Raw genomic sequence first — 16,140 nt, 5'->3', positions numbered from 1 at the left:
CCCCTGCCGGGCGGTTTCTGCTGCTGGGTCTGGGTTAATCCCCACAGCCTCGGACTCCGGGTCCGGTAGTAACTCTTCAATCAGGGCGAGCTCTTCAGCTGCCAGCCCCTGATTCCTTTTAGCACTGCTCCCACAGAGCTCCTGATCTTTCTTTCCTATGCTGCTTCTCTTCTTCTCAACTCTTCTCTTCTCACTAACCCTGCCTCAGCCCCAGTTTTATATAGGGGAAGTTCTTCTCCTCCCAGGACTGGGCAGGAGGTGTGGCATGCATAGGATTCCTGACCAAGAGACCTCCCACCTGCTCTCAGACATAACATTGCTATTACTGTGGAGACCAGACCCCTGGGGTGCCACATTCCCCCCTAGTGAATTTTAGTACTCCGGGACTAAACATACTTTTGTAAACATAACAAATTACAAACAGAAACAACGCAATAAAGAAAAACATTAGGATGGTCACGGCGTGTCCGCAACCGGGTGCAGTCTTTGAAGAAAACAAAGGTGTCCATTTCACCAACACAGGAAGACGTAACCAGGTAGGGGTCTGTCCTGCCCCGAGTCCTTAACAGTCTTTAGTCCATTCCTGGTTACGCTCCAACATATGTACACAAAGGATTCCCGGTAAATCCACCAAAGACTCCTATAAATAACTAGAAACACAAAATTATACACAAGCAACAATAGACAGGTAAACATTAATAAACAATCTAAACACTTAGATCCTCCAACGTATGGGCAACTGGCCTCTAGTGACCCTAGTGGACCTACGGAGCTGACTCACTGGTCCTGAGCTACGGGGTATAGGAGCTGTCAAGGGTAAACTGGGCAGCCGTCTATGGACTCATTGGCTCACTAGGGGTATGGCAGGCTCACTATAAGCAGAGGGTTGATTCTCCGGGTCTGCTTGTGTAGGGTCTTCTGCCTCGTGGACCGGCTGTTCTTCCAGTTCTACCTGTGTCTCCGTAGGCACTTGGGATGCTGGTTGGAGGAACGTGAGGACGGGTACCACAACAGCACCATTGACTTGAGTCCAAGATCGAGGGAAGTCTCCGAGCACAGTACTAACCATATCTTCCCTTTCCTCTACGGGTCGAGGGTCCTCTTGTTCCTCTTCAGGGTTCCGTAGCTGTTCGGGACACTTCTTTAGGTGATCCCGGGATACAATGGCCGTGGTTTCCCCTCCGTCTTTACTGATTGTACAGATCTTCGGGTTGTCGTGGCTTGAGGGCAGTACGGTGTACGGGTCCTTCTCCCACTGGTCGTCCAACTTGTGGAGCCGTCTTTTCCTCTTCAAGACCTGCTCTCCGGGCACCAGGGGAACAGCGGGAGCATACTGGTTGTAAGTTTTCTCTTGTCTTTCCCTAGCTTGACAGAGACTTCGCTCCACGCTCTCCTGTACTTTCCGGTACTGCTGCTGCCTCTCTGTGTCCCAGTCTGCTTCTGGTGAAGTGTCCTCGGGTGTCAGGACTCCCATCTCCAGATCAACAGGAAGCTTACCAGGTCTTGCCCTCATTAGGTAAGCCAGGGTACAGTTGGTGGAACCTACAGGGATGTGGTTGTATAGGTCCACCAGGTCGGGCAGCTTCTCAGGCCACAGACTGCGTTCCTCCAGGGGCAATGTTTTCAGGAGATCTATCACCACCTGGTTCATTTTCTCACAAAGTCCATTAGTTTGCGGGTGATAGGGTGTTGTTCTAATCTTCCGGCATCCATACAGGGTGCAGAACTCCTGGAAGACCTCTGCTTCAAAGGCAGGCCCCTGGTCCGTCAGCACCTGCTCCGGGTATCCATGCGGACGGCAGAAGTGCTGCTGGAAGGCTCTAGCTGCTGTGTGAGCCGTTAAATCCTTGACGGGGACGACAACCAAGAACCGGGAGTAGTGATCCACGATGGTTAATGCGTAGACGTAGCCACTTCTGCTTGGGGTCAGCTTTACATGATCCAAGGCTACCAGTTCCAACGGCTGTCTGGTGATGATGGACCGCAGGGGAGTCTTCTGGCTGGCACGGTCCCTCCTTCTTAAGTTGCATGGGCCACAGTCTCTGCACCACCTCTCGATGGTCCCTCTCATGCCTACCCAATGGAACCGCCCGCGCAGCAGAAACTCCAGCTTCTTCCATCCGAAGTGCCCAGCTCCGTCGTGGTATGCCTCCATCACCATAGCTGCGTCTCTTCTTGGCACCACTACTTGCCAGATTAGTTCATGCGTCCGGGAGTTAACCATTCTGCGGCACAACTTCCCCTTGTAAAGGAACAGTCGACTCTTCTCAGCCCACAGTTGCTTGGCTTCCTCCGGAGCGTCTGGGTCAAGGCGTGCATCTGGCCGAGTCAGCATCTCCTTTACCAGTCGGACGGCAGGGTCACTGTCTTGCGTCTCCGCCCAGTTGTAATGAGGTAACGGGTTGAACGTAGCGGATTGCTTACTCCTTACACGGTGGGAATACTGGATAGTCCCATGACGGTGGAACGCGGGGAGTTCAACTTCTTCCAGTTCCTCTGAATCTTCCCCTACGTCCGGTAGGTTCGGCATCCTGGACAGGGCGTCCGCGTTGGTATTGGAGCGTTCTGCCCGGTATTTGATTGTAAACTCATAGTTGGACAAGCGGGCCATCCATCTCTGCTCTAGGGCACCGAGTCTTGCAGTGTCCAGGTGTGACAACGAGTTGTTATCCGTGCACACGGTGAACCGGGAAGAAGCGAGGTAGTGCTTAAAGCGTTCGGTGACTGCCCACACCACTGCCAGGAACTCTAGCTTAAATGAGCTGTAATTCTCAGGGTTTCTTTCGGTGGGTCGCAGTTTTCGGCTGGCGTAAGCAATTACCCGTTCTTTCCCCTGCTGGATCTGGGACAGTACAGCTCCTAGCCCGATGTTACTAGCGTCGGTGTAGAGGATAAAGGGCTGGCTGTAATCCGGGTACGCCAGGATTTCATCCCCCGTGAGGGCCATCTTCAGCTGGTGGAAGGACTCTTCTTCCAGCTTCTCCCATCTGAAGGGTGGCTTCTGGTTCTTGGCCTTCCTGGACTGGCCTATCAGGAGGTCCTGCATAGGAGCTGCCTTCTTGGTGAAACTGGGTATGAACCTTCGGTAGTAGCCTACCAACCCGAGGAACTGCCTCACTTCCTTTACGCTGGAGGGGCTTGGCCATTCCTTAATGGCGGTGATCTTATCAGGGTCGGGAGCCACTCCGTCAGCACTCACCACGTGTCCCAGGTACTGCACCTTTGGCTTCAGGAGGTGACACTTGGAAGGTTTCACCTTTAGGCCGTAACTTGCCAGAGCTTCAAACACTTCCGCCAGGTGCTTCAGGTGGTCCTCGTAGGTCTTGGAGTAGACGATGACATCGTCCAGGTATAACAGGACCGTCTCAAAGTTCCGGTGTCCCAGACAGCACTCCATCAATCGCTGGAAGGTTCCTGGTGCGTTGCAGAGTCCAAACGGCATGCAGGTAAACTCGCTAAGTCCCATCGGGGTGGTGAATGCGGTCTTCTCCCGATCCGCCTCTGCTACAGGAACCTGCCAGTACCCGCTAGTGAGATCCAAGGTGGAGAAGAAGTTAGCAGATTTTAAAGCAGCCAAAGACTCCTCTATTCTTGGTAAGGGGTACGCATCTTTGTGTGTGATACGGTTAATTTTCCGGTAATCTACACACATTCTCATGGTGTTGTCTTTCTTTTTGACTAAGACTAGTGGAGCTGCCCTGGGGCTACAGCTATCCCTGATTACCCCAGCCTCCTTCATGTCTCTAAGCATCCCCTTGGCGTGTTGGTAGTATGCAGGGGGTACGGGTCGATACCTCTCTTTTATGGGAGGATGGTCTCCCGTGGGGATGTGGTGTTCTACCCCCTTGACTCGCCCGAAGTCTAACGGGTGTTTACTAAACACTCTCTCGTACTCTTGAACCACCCGGTAGACTCCCTGTTTCTGGTGGGAGGGAGTGGAGTCAGTACCCAAATGTAGTTGCTGACACCAATCCTCCATTATTTTCGTAGAGCCGTTACCTTCCTCCGGGTGAGATGGAGGCAAGGGTTCCACAGACTGTATAGAATTTTGGTTGATAGTATATAATTTGGCTAGCGTAGCATACCGGGGCAGGTATACTTCCCTTTTCCCGATATTTATTATGCGAACGGGCACCCTCCCATGGCGTACATCAACTACCCCCCGGGCTGTCAAAATGGTGGGCCTAATGTCTGAGTAGACTGGCTCTACCATGGCCTGGTAATCTCTACCTCTCAGACCAATAGCTGCCCGGCACCAAATCATCATTTCACTTTTCGGGGGTATGGCAATAGGGTAAGGGTCACACATTCTTACGCTACCAATCTCACCGCCGGAGAGTTCCACTTGTTGCCGTCGCATCAGTGCCCGGATCTCTTTCTGGAGCACTCGCTGCTGGCCGGAGCTGGCGTTCTTGGCAACCTGCTGTAAAATGAAAATCACCTCTGCAAGACAATTTTCAATCACATTAGTTCCTAGAGTTATCTTTGGGTGACTCTCGCGCTTGTCAATGTCCACAATGATCAGTCCCTGTGCTGCCAGTTCGACTCTACCGATTTTAATGGTCACCTCTTTGAATCCGATCTGTGGCACGGGTTGACCATTGCTGGCAATGATACTCAAGTCGTCGTCAGGGTAGCGGGTTATATCCGAGTCATTCCAGTACTGCTTAAAGAGCACGTACGGGATGGTGGTGACCTGTGACCCGGTGTCCAGTAGGGCACTCATAGGAATGCCATCCAGTACCACAGGCAAGACTGGACGTCCTCCCACATATTTGTCGCGCCAGCTCGATGGGCCTGGTGATCTTTTTCCTGGGGGTTGGCCCTCTACCCCAGGTTGTGCCAGTTTAAAGGACAGTATCTTGCCATATGTCCGGGTTGATTGCAGCGGCGGCAGATGGGTTGTCCGTCCTCGTTGTATCGGTCGCTGGGTCTTCCTCTGGCCGGTGGGGTCCTCCTCGGTCGACGCCACGGGATGTCCTCCGGTCCGGATGCCAGCTGGATCTTCCCTGGAGTGGAAACCTGTAAAGACTGCACAGTTCGGGTTAGCGCAGCAACGCTTTTAGCTAGCTCTTGGACCTGATGGTGCAGGTCTGGAGCCGGGTCATTGTTCAAAGCCTGCGCATCAGCCCCCACAGGCCCTGCCGACAAGGGCGCCGCCTCCTGGTGGTAAGTGATAGCTGGGCGCCTGTGGGTCACAACGCCACCCGGTGCCGGTTCTCGGAGCACCCGGATGGCTCTGTCCTTGAACTGTGCAAAGTCCAGATGAGGATCCTGTAAGGCTATGGCCCGCAACTGGGTTCGGTGGACATTGCAATATAGTCCCTCTATAAATTGTTCGGTCAACAGCCTGTCCTCGTTTCCCACACCGTCAGGGTCGGTCTGCTTAATGGCTCTCAGGGCCTCTTGTAGGTTTAGTGCATAGTCCCTTATACTCTTATGTGCTCGCTGCTTGCACCCATAGAATCTAAGCTTAATCTCGGCTGAGGTGCGGGTATCAAAGGTGTCCCTCAGCCGGGTTAGTATCCCTGCGACAGTCCTCCTCCCAGGTGGCCAGGACTTTACCTCCCTTCGGGCTGCCCCGGTTAGTTGGGCCACCAGGATGCTCACTTTTTGCTCTTCTGTGAGGGGGTACACCTGGAAGAGGCTATCCAGCTTTTCTTTAAAGTCATTCAGGGTATGTGACTCCCCTGAGTACTGGGGTAGCCAGGCTGCTCCCGGGATATAGGGCATGGTAAAAGGCATGACTGCAGCAGCGCTGGCGCTGGCGAGGGTTGAGGCAGTGAAGCTCTCCTCCGTATCCGACATCTTCCTCCCCCCTAGTGGACCGTGGCCTACCTTGCGATGATCCTCTTCCGTAGGCCGCGGCTCCACAGTGGATCGTCAGGGTTGAGGACCTTCCGTCGCGCTCCTGTGACGTCGGCGTCTGCTGGGCTCCTTCCAGGACCTTACGCGACGTCTGGACGTGAGGCGGGGCTTCAGTTCTCGCGCGCTTTTGGAGTCCACGCCCCTCTTCTTCCCGCGCGGCGTCTTCAAGATGGCGTCCAACGGCGGGAAAACTCCACGGAAGGCGGGAAGAAGGCTGAAAATGGCGCCGGATGGCGGGAATCTTCACCGATGGCGGGAAGAAGGCTGAAGATGGCGCCGGATGGCGGGAATCTTCACCACTGGTAAGTTTGAACAGTCTTTTTCAGGCACGCAGTACCCGGTGGTTGCGGGCACGAAATCCTGCCGACTACGCTAAAAGTTGACGCGCCCCTGGGCCTGTGCTGAGTAGCGTTGCGCACGCGGGAGCCTACCCGGAGCCGGATCTGATAGGGGTAGTAGTCTCGTGGCGGTGACCCGGTCCGTGCCCAGGGAGTCAAACTGTGTGGCTGAGTATTAGCAGTAGATGTAGGACGACTACGCCACCCGTTGAATGCAGCTATGGAGCTGCCGCTGCAGGGCAGACCGCTGAGGCCGGTGGTAGGATAGTGCAGCGTAGATGGTATAACCCCCAACGGGAGGGGTATGGCCTCAGGGCAGCCGACGTGGATGATGGGGGTAGCAGGAACCACTCAGAGACGATGCGGTGTAGTTCAGGGTCTTTACTGGTGACAAAGATAGACCCTCCCGGAGTACTGGCTAGCGGTCGGGGCCTGGTCAGTCCTTGAGCAGATGGGATCCCCCTTGGCCAGGCGGAGTTGTAGGCCTCCCCAACTAATCGTACTCTTCTGGCTACCTTGCTAGAGGCGGGTAAAAGTAGCCCACGTCCCTGAGTGTACCGTGTGGTGCTCACCCGTATGGCCGGTGACTCGGGGCCTTCTAGTGGCTTCCGCTCCACGACGGCGGTGCTGGTCCCACGCGTGTGACCGTGCCTTCGGGTTTCTTGGCCAGAGGACCTGCAATCCCCTGCCGGGCGGTTTCTGCTGCTGGGTCTGGGTTAATCCCCACAGCCTCGGACTCCGGGTCCGGTAGTAACTCTTCAATCAGGGCGAGCTCTTCAGCTGCCAGCCCCTGATTCCTTTTAGCACTGCTCCCACAGAGCTCCTGATCTTTCTTTCCTATGCTGCTTCTCTTCTTCTCAACTCTTCTCTTCTCACTAACCCTGCCTCAGCCCCAGTTTTATATAGGGGAAGTTCTTCCCCTCCCAGGACTGGGCAGGAGGTGTGGCATGCATAGGATTCCTGACCAAGAGACCTCCCACCTGCTCTCAGACATAACATTGCTATTACTGTGGAGACCAGACCCCTGGGGTGCCACATCTTTCTAAGATGGCTCCCGTACTTATACTCCTACTCCAATGCTCCCAGGATCTACGTCCTCCACCCATCCACTACATAGTTCCCCCTCTCTAAGTGGTTCCTCCCCACTCCAGCCAGGGATCAGGGACTGTGCTCTCCCGTAGGAGCAATCTCGCCCTGTCCCCCGGAAATGTGGTGTAGTGGATGTAGTGTTAGGGTCCTGAGCCATACTCCTTCCTTACCTGAGAGTGAGGTACCACATCTATGGATGAGATGCAATAACCCTGTGGTGACTGAACCCTCAGGGGCGCCACATTTCTAATTTAGTTTTCCTCTGATTGTTCCACTACTGACGTGTGAACGTGGCCTTAAATTGTTCATGAAAGTTTCCTATTGGACACATTTTCCTGTGCCAAGCACATTATATTGTGAGCCCCAATGGTGACAGCAGGGGCGTACATAGGAATCATGGGGCCCCATAGCAGAAGCTCTAATTGGGCCCCTTCCCCAAAAGAAAATGTAAATAATAGTCGGAGTAACCAAAGATCAGATCTCACAACTTTCCATCCTTTACATAGTAATTTTCCTCCTGCTGAAGTCCTAGATCTCTCTTTCATTGCCCCATAAAGTGTGATGCCAATAAAAGGGCCCCCCAAACACAGTATGATACCCCCATAATGACCCTACTATACCCCACCTCAACTCCCAGGGCAAAGTATGCTGACCCCAACACAGTATGATCCCCCAACTGTGAGTCCCTAGAGCTAGAGAGGATGGTACATAATAAGGGAGGGTGTTATACATAATAAAAGAGGAAACTATATAACTAAGGATGGCGCTATACATAATAAGTGAGTACACTATATACTAAGGGACTGTGCTATACATAATAAGGCTACATTCCTGTATCTGTGTGCAGTGTCGGTGTGCTGCCCGGTTTTACCGACGCATTGAGCAGGTCCTATTCTAATCCTCAAAATCGGATCAGAACAGGACATTCTCTGACCCTCTTAGATCTCATTCTCAGATCCGTGATTTTCATGGATGTGTGAATGGATCTATAAAACTCTACGAGTCTGTAGACCATCCTATAAAAAAATCTGGCAGCACACGGACATTTCACACAGAATGTGGCCTAAGGGATTTTACAGATAACATTATCACTCCAAGTCACAAAGTGCAGATACAGAATAATATTTACATCCAGGCACTTACCGCTGACGTGTCATATGATCAGAGTCGGTTTCTGCTGCTTCTTCTCCATCTGGTCAGACCTTCATGTCGACATCTCCCAGCCACGACTCGTCTTGTCACGATGATCTCCAGCCTAAAAAATAACATGGTCACATATTGTATGCATATATGTGTCTCCCCCGCTCTGTGTCCTCGAATACAGATATGTACCTCCCCCCATTAATATACTATTAGCCACTTAGTAATCAAAATATAAAGTGATAAGCAGCACTGTGCCCCCCATTAACTATAATCTCCACCAGCCAATAATATAAATTATTCAGTCTCTGTGACTCTCCCCAATTAACTGTAAGGCTATGTGCACACGGAAAACATACAAGGCTTCACAGTACAAGCAAAGTGAAACCCCCATAATTGCTCTCTCCCAGCACACCCATCATTGCTCTCTCCCACCACCTCCATCATTGCTCTCTCTCAGCACCCCCATCATTGCTCTCTCCCAGCACCCCCATCATTGCTCTCTCCCACCACCTCCATCATTGCTCTCTCTCAGCACCCCCATCATTGCTCTCTCCCAGCACCCCATCATTGCTCTCTCTCAGCACCCCATCATTGCTCTGTCCCAGCACCTCCATCATTGCTCTCTCCCAGCCCACCATCATTGCTCTGTCCCTGCAACCCCATCATTGCTCTGTCCCAGCACCGTCATCATTGCTCTCTCCCAGACCCCCATCATTGCTCTCTCCCAGCACCTCCATCATTGCTCTCTCCCAGCACCCCCATCATTGCTCTCTCCCAGCACCCCCATCATTGCTCTCTCCCAGCACCCCCATTATTGCTCTCTTCCAGCACCCCCGTCATTGCTTTCTCCCAGCAACACGTCATTGTTACGCGCCCCCTGGGCCTGTGCGGTGCAGGGGGATACCCGGAGCCGGATCGCTGGGGGTTGTAGTCCTCCGTGGCGGTGACCTGGTCCGTGCCCAGGGCGGTCAAACCAGTGGCAGTCTATAGGTAAGAACAATGTCCGACTACGCCACCCGTGGATTGCGGTCAGTGGGGACCGCCGCTGCGCTGCCGACCGCTGAGGCTGATGTTGTTTGCGCAGCCGAGTATGGGATAACTCCCCACGGGAGAAGTATTGCCTCAGGGCAGCTAAGGTGGATGATGGGAGTGATGGTGTGAGCGTCCCAGTAGTAATGGTGCTGGTGCGGCAAGGAATCACAGAGACGTGTGGTGCAGTTCAGGGCCTTTACTGATGGTATAAAGCAGACCCTCCCGGGAGTACTGGTTAGCAGTAGGGGCCTGGTCAGTCTGTGAACAAGCAGGATCTCCCCTGGCCAGGTGGAGTTGTAGGCCTCCCCGACTATCTGCACTCTTTCCTGGCTACCTTGCTCTATGCGGCTAGAAGTAGCCTACGTCCCTGAGTATACCGTGTGGTGCTCACCCGTATGGCTGGTGACTTGGGGCCTTCCGTCAGCCTTCGCTTCACGATGGCGGTGCTGGTCCCTTGCTTGTGACCGTGCCTTCGGGTTTCTAAGGCCAGAGGACATGGAATCCCCTGCCGGTTGGATTCTGCTGCTGGACCTGGATGTCCCCACAGCCTCGGACTCCGTGTCCGGTATTAGTGTCTTCAGCCAAGGCGAGCTCTCTAGCTTCCAGCCTCTGGCACTCGCTCCTGCTCCTACAGAGCTCCTGTTGTCACTTTCCCTCTCCAGGCTCTGACTAACCTAATCCCGCCCCAGACCCAGTTTATAAGGGCAGATTCCTCCCCTCCCAGGTCTGGGCGGGCAGTGTTGCATGCTTAGGGCTCCTGACCAGAGAAACCTCCCACTTGATCTCAGACATACTATCTCTATTACTGTGGCAACCAGACCCCTGGGGTGTCACAATTGCTCTCCCCTTCCCCACCATCCCCATCATTGCTCTCCCCAGCCCTATCAGCCCCATTATTGCTCTTCCCAGCCCTGTCATTCCTCTCCCCAGCCCCATCATTGCTCTCCCCAGCCCCACCATCCCATTATTCCTCTCCCCAGCCCCATCAACCCCATTATTCCTCTCCCCAGCCCCATCATTCCTCTCCCCAGTCCCATCAGCCCCAATATTGCTCTATCCCAGCCCATCAGCCCCATTATTGCTCTTCCCAGCCCCATCACTCCTCTCCCCAGCCCCATCAGCCCCATTATTGGTCTTCCCAGCCCTATCATTCCTCTCCCCAGCCCCATCAGCCCCATTATTGCTCTTCCCAGCCCCATCATTCCTCTCCCCAGCCCCATCAGCCCCATTATTGCTCTTCCCAGCCCCATCATTCCTCTCCCCAGCCCCATCAGCCCCATTATTGCTCTTCCCAGCCCCATCATTCCTCTCCCCAGCCCCATCAGCCCCATTATTGCTCTTCCCAGCCCCATCATTCCTCTCCCCAGCCCCATCAGCCCCATTATTGCTCTCCCCAGCCCCACCATCCCAACATTGCTCTCCCCCACCTCCCCAGCGTTTCAGTAAAACCTCCCCCAAAAAAACAACTTACCTCAGCTCGCTCCCCTGCAACATCCTCCTGGTTGCCGGCAGCTTTCTTCCTGACCCAGGCGCGTGCTGCATGATGACGTCATCAAGCTGTGCGCGCCTGGGTCAGGGAGGAAGCAGAGGACGAACCCTCCAGCTCTGCTGCTATTCTCCTCCTGACAGCGGCAGAGCTCCAGGGATCGCTCACTGACCGCCACGTGCAGGAAGCAGCTGCACCTTGGGGGCCCCTTGGTGCAGCTGCATGGTGGGGACCCAGCGCCGCTGCATCGGCGGAGGTATGTCCACCCCTGGACTGCTATGGGGCCCCCCCGGCTGACGGGCCCCATAGCAGTCGCGTGGTCTGCCCCCATTGGCGGTACGCAACTGGGTGACAGTGATGATGATGTCTGTACAGCACTGTGGAAATTAAGCAACTAAAATAAATAAATAAATGACTGTGGCCACAACATGGTGTAAGAGGCATGATATTTCTCCAATCAAATTATGACATCTGCATAGAACATACAGTGGGGGAAATAAATATTTGATCCCTTGCTGTTTTTGTAAGTTTGCCCACTGACAAAGACATGAACAGTCTAGAATTTTAAGGGTAGGTTATTTTTAACATTGAGAGAAAGAATATCCCCCCCAAAAAATCAAGAAAATCACATTGTATAAATTAGATAATTTTTTTTGCATTTTGCAGTGAGAAATAAGTATTTGATCCCTCTGGCAAACAACACTTAAAGGGGTTGTCTATTACTTTATATTACCCCCCCAATGTATCTGATGCGCCCCCTGGGCCGTGGAGTACTCGGTAGCCGGGCCGGTGGATGCTGGGGGATGTCACAGTGGCGTGACCCGGTCCGTGACCCAGGGCGGTCAATAAAAGGGGAATATTTCAAAGGGGGTTATAGTTTTTATAGTTTAATGTTCGTGACGCCACCTGTGGTATGCGGCTATATGGAGCCACCGCTGCAGTGCAGATCCTCTGGAGCTGATGGTGATGCAGCAGAGTTGGTTTAGCTCTCCACAGGTAGAGCTAAGCTCCAGAGCGGTGCAGTGATGATTAATGAGGTAGATGTTGCTGTGCAGTGTAGTGCAGGGGATGGCGCAGATAATAATGCTAGGACACAGTGGGGTGCAGTCTTCAAGGTTTACTCACAGTTGTTGCACTCCAGGTTACCAGGACCAGGGTAACCTCCCACGTCGTCCTGTGTTTACCAAGGCAGGGGTTCAGCAAACTCCCAGGTGTTTCAGGAGTACATAACGGGACCCCATTCTGTGTGCCTTACTCGGTCGTCTTCCAGCGCTGGCTCTCACCCTCCTGCCCTGCGCCGCGCAACCAGTGTCCCAAGCTGGTAACCTCGGATTTAGGCGGGCAACTTGCAGTCCCCTGAATCCTATGTGGCTACCTTTTTAGCGATTTAGTTGCGGTTGTGAGCAACTGCACCCTGGAAGTACAGAAGCCTCCGATTTCTAGCTGAGCCTTGTAGTTCTCCACTAGTTAGGGGCCGATCCCCTTTGCGGCCTGATCCCTCCACGTTCCTGCAGATTCGGGCGCACGGGTGGCTTCCGGACTCGCCGCGCCCCTGGGATCCCCTCACTTCTGGAGCATTTCTCTGCTCCCTTCCTCGTCCTGCCAGTCCTCCTGGGCCTCTCAATCTGGGCCCGTTCCTCTGAGCAGAGCTCCTACAGAGCTCCTGCTCCCACTCCTTCTGCTCAGACTGTCTTCTCTGACTGGACTCACTCTCCCAAGATGGTTCCCCTTTTTATACTGCTACTCAAGTGCTCCCCTGTCTTCTTCCTCCACCCACACCCACTACATGGTTCCCCCTCTCTCGCTTCCCACCACTTCCAAACAGGGACAGGGCTCAGCATAAGCCAGGGTGAGATGCAGTACCTCTGTGGTGACTGAACCCGCAGGGGTGCCACATATCCCCCCAGGCCTGTAAGGATTTTTGTAATTACCTTAAGTTCCAGTTACTGCCTGTGACCGGCGCTATCACTGGCCACTCACAGGCATCACGTGACCCCCGGCTGCAGTCGGCTCTGACATCCGCTGACGTCACGACAAGTGCTGGTAGCAGCTGTGGGTCTCTGTCTTCTGCATTCCATGGTGGATGCCAGGCTGTGGACGGGGTTACCCACCCCGCGTCACACCCAGCATCCACCGCGCCCTCTGCCTCTCCCCATTCATTGGAAAAGTGCACGGTGGATGCTGGTTGTGACTCAGGGGGTAACCCCGCCCACAACCCAGCAGCCACCGCGGGACTCCAGCGCTGAGTCACGTCTCACTTGTCGTGACGTCAGCGCGGTGGTCACGTGATGCATGTGAGCGGACAAGGATAGTGCCGCTCACAGGCAGAAACAGCAACGTAAGGTATTTACAAAAATCCTTAGGGGCCCCGGGGGGATACATTGGGGGGGTAATATAAAGTACTGGACAACTTCTTTAATACTTGGTGGCAAAACCCTTGTTGGCAAGCACAGCAGTCAGACGTTTTTTGTAGCTGATGGTGAGGCTTGCGCACAGGTCAGGAGGAATTTTGGTCCACTCCTCGTTGAAGATCATCTCTAAATCTCTAAAGATTTTGAAGCTGTCGCTTGGCAACTTGGAACTTCAACTCCATCCATAAGTTTTCTATAAGATTAAGGTCTGGAGACTGGCTAGGCCACTCCATGACCTTACTGTGCTTCTTTTTGAGCCACTCCTTTGTTGCCTTGGCTGTATGTTTTGGGTCATTGTCTTGCTGGAAGACCCAGACACGATCCATCTTCAATGCTCTTGTGTCACCCTGTCCTGGATGCCACAAATGTATAATAAAGCTGTGTCTGAGAGCAAGGGGGAGGTTCTCTTGTCAGGGACCATTAGCATGCAGCACCTCCTGTCCCAGGCCAGTAGAGGGAGCAGGCTGCCCCTATAAAGGCTGGAACTGGGGGCAGGGTTAGAGAGAACTGGACAACCTGTCTCTGGATTGAGAGGTGTCCCAGAGCAGGGACAGACAGTTGTGCTGCAGCCTAAGAGGCCGTGTGGCAGTAGGAGAGCCAAGAGCCAGGGGCAAGAGGCGAAGCGAGCCTGTCCTGGCAGATAGAGAAGCTAATCTACCGGACTTTGGTGTCCGAGGCTGTTAGGATTCCAAGTCCTACAGCAAATAGCCAGTCCACAGGGGACTGTATGTCCTTTGGCCTAAGAAGCCCGGAGGTTCCGCCACAGCAGAAGGGACCGGTGAAGCCGCACCAGGCCAAGAGTAAAAAGGGACCCAAGTCGCCAGCCATACGGGCGAGAAGACACGGTGAGCTCAGGAACGTGGGCTATTACACCACAAGGAGGGAAATAGCCAGAAGGAGCGCAGAGAGCACGGTAGGCCTACACCCTCACCCTGACCAGGAGGGATTCCCACTTGTTCTCAGACATTCAGGCCCCCTCCTAGCCGGGACTGTTTTTGGGTCGTCTCACCTGTTCTAATAAAGACCCTGAACTGTTTAAGAGGCCTCCGTTTCCTGGCTTTTGCGGTCGGAATCATCCCCTCCATCATCCATCTATATACTGTCCTGGGACCATACTCCTCCCGTGGGGAGTTGTACTATTCAGTGCTGCACCTTTATATCTGCCCCAGCGGTCTGCACTGCAGCGACGGTTAGCCCTGACCGCAATCCACGGGTGGCGTAGTCGGACATTGCAAAACATATAGAAGACTGCCACTGGTCTGACCACCCTGAGCCACGGACCGGGTTGCCACTACTACCCCCATTATTGCCCTGTTGCCCGGATCCGAGTGCCCCACGGCCCACGGGGTGAGTCACTCTTACTGAGGTAAGGAGGTTGATACATGACCCCATCTATCTTCCCTTCAGTATGGTGCAGTTGTCATGTCCCCTTTGCAGAAAAGCACTCCCAAAGTATAATGTTTCCCCCACCATGCTTCACAGTTGGGACGATATTCTTAGGGTTATACTCATCCTTCTTCTTCCTCCAAACACAGCGAGTTGAGCTAATGCCAAAGAGCTCAATTTTTGTCTCATCTAACCACAGCACCTTCTCCCAATAACTCACAGAATCATGCAGGTATTCATTGGCAAACTTCAGATAGGCCTGCACATGTGCCTTCTTGAGCAGGGGGACCTTGCGGGCACTGCAGGATTTTAAACCTTTATAGCGAAATGTGTTAACAATGGTTTTCTTGGTGACTGTGGTCCCAGCTGTTTTGAGATCATTAACAAGTTTCCCCCGTGTAGTTTTAGGCTGATCTCTAACCTTCTTCATGATCAAGGATACCCCACGAGGTGAGATTTTGTATGGTGCCCCAGATAGATGTCGATTGGCAGTCATTTTGTATTTCTTCCATTTTCTTACTATTGCACCAACAGTTGTCTTCTTTTCACCCAGCTTCTTACTTATGGTTTTGTAGCCTATTCTATTCTAGCTTTAATACATGTGAGGAATGCTTAAGAAATAAGCATTCCTCACATGTATTAAAGCTATCAAACAGTCTCAAATCATGCATACGGGAGTGATTCAAACATATCACCAAGTATGCTGAAGATACTCGGTACTCGCCCGAGCATACTCGCCGAAAGGGTTAACCGAACATACTCACTCATCACTAGTTATTCTATCTAACACTTCAAAAACAAACAGATCGGTTCAATGGCTTCCTATGAAATTGTTCCTCGTGTGACCTCTTAAGGGCTTGCTCACACTAGTGTATAAATCAGACGAGTGCAATGCAAGAAAAAAAGGGATTGCACTTGAACCAATATTATTCAATGAGGCAGTGCAGATCTGAGTATTTTTTCTTAGCAGTATTTGGCATGACAAAATAATTGCAGCATGCTGAGATTTTACTCCGGAACCAGATAGTGCGAGAAAAAAATTGCATGCCATAAGGACCATCAGTATGGCATCCAATTTTTATGGATACATTGCAATTCTGTCAGATAGGAAACTCTAAATGGTCCATTAAAAGATTAATAGCTGCTGAGTAAAAAATGGACAGCACACGGACGACAAGTGAGAAAAAAAAAAGTCCCATTCTCTTGGATGAGAATGAGACTGATTTGTTATATGCTAGTGTGAGCGAACCCTAAAGGTGGAAATAAAATATACTGATGTAAATGATGGTAACTTTTTCACAGGAATGTTTAGGCACGATTTAACCATCAGCAAAAAAACTCAAAAAAGTAGAAGCTGTTTCTTAAAGCTTTGTATGCAGTGTAGTGC

Source organism: Phyllobates terribilis, unplaced genomic scaffold (genome assembly GCF_046119375.1).
Source record: "Phyllobates terribilis strain yellow unplaced genomic scaffold, ASM4611937v1 Scaffold_4__5_contigs__length_816908805, whole genome shotgun sequence".
Classification (NCBI taxonomy): Eukaryota; Metazoa; Chordata; class Amphibia; order Anura; family Dendrobatidae; genus Phyllobates; species Phyllobates terribilis.
The sequence above is the reverse complement of the archived record's forward strand: the minus strand, read 5'-3'. Positions refer to the sequence as shown.